The sequence below is a fragment of the Neofelis nebulosa genome, chromosome 12, assembly GCF_028018385.1.
Source record: "Neofelis nebulosa isolate mNeoNeb1 chromosome 12, mNeoNeb1.pri, whole genome shotgun sequence".
Lineage (NCBI taxonomy): Eukaryota > Metazoa > Chordata > Mammalia > Carnivora > Felidae > Neofelis > Neofelis nebulosa.
Window position 1 is genome coordinate 45,763,957 of NC_080793.1, and position 4,402 is coordinate 45,768,358.

A 4,402-nucleotide genomic window follows, 5' to 3' on the forward strand; every position below is an offset into this window, starting at 1 on the left:
AATGTACTTGCGTTAAGTTGATATTCACTTACAGATATAGTCTAATACACTGGCCACTATGGGGGTCCCTAGTCAGAGGTGGTCATTAAGTATTTGAGTGATCTGAATTGAGATGTGCTGTAAGTGTAAAATATACACTGGATTTAAATTAGTCAGAAAAAAATAAAATACCATGTTAACAATTTGTATATTACATGCTGAAATTGTAACACCTTTTGATAAATTGGGTTAAATAAAATATATTAATAAAATTAATTTCATCTGTAGCTTTTACTTTCATAATGTGGCTACAAAAAAATTTAACAGCATACATGTGGCTTACCTTATAATTCTATTGAGCAGTACTGTCTAATAAATACAAAAATAGTGGGATTATTTTTGTCCCGTTTAGACCACCATTTTCTATTACAGGAGCCTTAGATTAACAGTGATTTTTACAAATCCTAGCTTAGGTTTGTATTCAGTTTCTCATTTACTCAAACCATGAGCTCCATTTTAGGAGAACTACTGGTAAGCAGCTCAATACTGTCCCACATTATATTTTATATATCAAAAATTGATATTTTCTACTTACTTGCAAAAAGATTTTGCCAAAGATTACCATAAAATATATTTAAACTCAATTGCTACAAATAAAGTCAAATAGAAACAAAAGAAGATAGAGGAAGCATAGGTATCATTCTGAGATAAAATGCTTAAAGTAATTAATCATTTAGCTCAAACTTTCTTACAAGAGGTAAAGGAACATTTACCAGTGTCTTCTTGGCCCTATGGTAGAGGAAAACCACAACTTGGAATCATTCATTATTAGAAACCGAACTTCTTATAAGGTAGCTTGTAAATCTTTCTGTATGGTGGGTGCAAAACTAGGCAGAGAAACCCTGTGAGGTGACTTTATACCTTAACAATGTGTTGCCACTGTGTCTAATTATCCCACTGATGACCATACTTATATGGCCTTTGTTATACATTTACATATTTGTTCTGGAATAATGGGGAAATGAATAGCAGCAGGAGCCCCCTTCATCAAACTCCATAGAGTATTTGAACCACAGAATGGTGAAAACTTTCAACAATACTATGAGTGACTAATAAATACGAGGATTGAATTAATCAAAACATAACCACTGGCTTCTGGTGGCAGGGTCTGGGGAGGGGACCACAGGTGCAATGTCCAGCTGTGAAGGGAGCAGAAAGAAGCTCTTGAAGCAGCCCAAGAAGCAGGCCAAGGAGATGCCCAAGAAAGGCAATCAAGCAGAAACAGAAAGAGGAGCATAAGAAACTTGAGGAGCTAAAAGTGAAGGCCACGGAAAAAGGCCCCCTGGGCAGAGGTGGAATTAAGAAATCTGGTAAAAAGTAAGCTGTGCCCTGTGTCTGAGGCCATGGTGATCCTTAACTCTATTCCTGTGTAAACATCTGGATTCCCTGTCATGGCATTTGTTGCCACCTACAGCTAGGATGAAGTATTATTATCTTAAAAAAAAAATTAGGGTCGCCTGGGTGGCTCAGTCATTTAAGCGTCCAACTTTGGCTCAGGGCATGATCTCGCGGTTTGTGAGTTTGAGCCCCACGTTGGGCTCTGTGCTGACAGCTCGGAGCCTGGAGCCTGCTTCAGATTCTGTGTCTCCCTCTCTCTCTGCCCCTCCTCCACTTGTGCTCTGTCTCTCTCTGTCTATCCAAAATAAATAAAATGTAAAACAAAAAATCATAAAGAAAAAAAAGTCATAATTTGAGCACCTGGTGTCTCAGTCAGGTGAGCGTCTGACTTGGCCCAGGTCATGATCTCCCGTTCATGAGTTTGAGCCCTGCGTTGGGCTCACTACTATCAGTGTGAAACCCACTTCAGATCCTCTGTCCCTCTTCTCTCTCTGCCCCTCCCTTGTTTGCACTCTCTTGCTTTCAAAAATAAATAAACATTTTTTAAGCTATGAAGTACAAATGGAGAAAAATATTTTAGCAGTTTTAAAGAAAACCCAAAGAATCTATTGACATGGATCATGTATGAGAAGTTTTGAAAATTACATATTGGTTTTAGTCAAGTCTGAAAGAGATATAAATTGAAGTGGGCAGAAAGAAGTAAGAATGTGATAGAAATGCTGAAGAAGAGTTAGGTGAAAGACAAGACTTCTCGTAAACTCTGAAAAGTTTAGATTTTGCTCTAAATATAATGTCAAGCCATTGATTTTGAGCTCTGGAAATTTAGAAAATCATTTTACATTCTAAAATATCAGTGTGAATGGGGCGCCTGGGTGGCTCAGTCAGTTAAGCATCTGACTTCTGCTCAGGTCATGATCTCACAGCTCATGAGTTCCAGCCCCATGAGTTCGAGTCCCGTGTCAGGCTCTGTGCTGAACCATCATCTCATAGTTCTTGGAATCAAGTCCCGCGTCAGGCTCTCTGCTGTCAGCACAGAGCCTGCTTCAGATCTTCTGTCATCCCTCTCTTTGCCCCTCCTCTGCTAACTCACACACACTCTCTCTCAAAAAATTTTTCTGTTTTCAATTTTTTTTTAATTTAAATCAAGTTAGTTAACATACAGTGTAAAAATTATTTCAGGAATAGAATTCAGTGATTCATCACTTATATATCACACCCAGTGCTCATCCCAACAAGTGTCCTCCTTAATGTCCCCTGCCCATTTAGCCCATCTCCCACCCAACACCCTGCCAGCAACCCTCAGTTTGTTCTCTGTATTTAAGAGTCTCTTATAGTTTGTCTCCCTCTCTGGTTTTCAAATTATTTTTGTTCCCCTGCCCTTATCTGTTCATCTGTTTTGTATCTTAAATTGCATATACAAGTGAAATCATATGATATTTGTCTTTCTCTGACTGCCTTATTTCGCTTAGCCTAATACGTTCTATTTCCATCCATGTTGCAAATGGGAAGATTTCATTCTTTTTGATCTTCGAGTAATATTCCATTGTGTGTGTGTGTGTGTGTGTGTGTGTATACATATATACATATATATATATACATGTATCACATCTTCTTTATCCATTTATCAGTTGATGGACATTTGGGATATTTTCATACTTTGGCCATTGTCAATAGTGCTGATATAAACATTGGGGTGCATGTGCCCCTTTGAAACAGCACTCCTGTGTCCTTTGCATAGATACCTAGTAGTGCAATTGCTGGGTCACAGGGTAGTTCTATTTTGATATTTTAAGGAACCTCCATACTGTTTTCCAGAGTGGCTGCACCGGTTTGCATTCCCACCATTAGTGAAAAAAGGTTTCTCTTTCTCCACATCCTTGCCAACATCTATCCTTGCCTGATATGTTAATTTTAGCCATTCAGACAGGTATGAGGTGATAGCTCATTGTGGTTTTAATTTGTATTTTCTTGATGATGAGTTATATTGAGCATTTTTTCATGTGTCTATTAGCCATCTGGATGTCTTCTTTGGAAAAATGTCTATTCATGTCTTTTGCCCATTTCTTCACTGGATGATTTGTTTTTTTGGATGTTGAGTTTGATAAGTTCTTTGTAGATTTTGGATACTAACACTTTATCTGATATTTCATTTGCAAATATCTTCTCTCATTCTGTCAATGCCTTTTAGTTTTGCTGATTTTTTCCTTTGCTATGCAGAGCTTTTTATCTTGATGAGGTCCCAATAGCTCATTTTGGCTTTTGTTTCCCTTTGCCTCTAGAGACATGTCACATAAGAAGTTACTGCTGCTGAAGTAAAAAAGGTTGTTGCCTCTTTTCTCCTCTAAGGTTTTGATGGCTTTCTGTCTTACATTTAGGTCTTTCAACCATTTTATTTTTGTGCCTGGTGTAAGAAGGTGGTCCAGGTTCATTCTTCTGCATGTCGCTGTCTAGTTTTCCCAGCACCACTTGCTGAAGAGACTGTCTTTATTCCATTGGATATTCTTTCCTGCTTTGTCAAAGATTAGTTGGCCATATGTTTATGGGCCTACTTCTGGGTTCTCTATTCTGTTCCATTGATCTATACGTCTCTTTTTGTGCCAGTACCATACTGTTTTGATGATTACAGCTTTGTAATACAGTTTGAAGTCCGGGATTGTGATGCCTCCTGCTTTGGTTTTCTCTTTCAGGATTGCTTTGGCTATTTGGGGTCTTTTCTGGTTCCATACAAATTTTAGGATTGTTTGTTCTAGCTTTGTGAAGAATTCTGATGTTATTTTGATAGGGATTACATTGAATATACAAATTGCTTTGGATGGTATCAGCGTTTTAACAATATTTGTTCTTCCAGTCCAGGGCCATGGAATGTTTTTCCATGTCTTTTGTATCTTGTTCAATTTCTTTCATAAGCTTTCTATAGTTTTCAGTGTATACATTTTTCACCTCTTTGGTTAGGTTTATTCCTAGGTATTTTGTGGGGTTTGGTACAATTGTAAATGGGATCGATTCCTTGATTTCTCTTTCTGCT

General features: G+C 37.8%; 1 pseudogene; it reads left to right on the forward strand.

The window, feature by feature from the left end:
• The first annotated feature begins 1,170 nt into the window (after positions 1–1,170).
• Positions 1,171–1,360, forward strand: LOC131490901 (translation machinery-associated protein 7-like; annotated as a pseudogene).
• Positions 1,361–4,402: the final 3,042 nt, after the last annotated feature.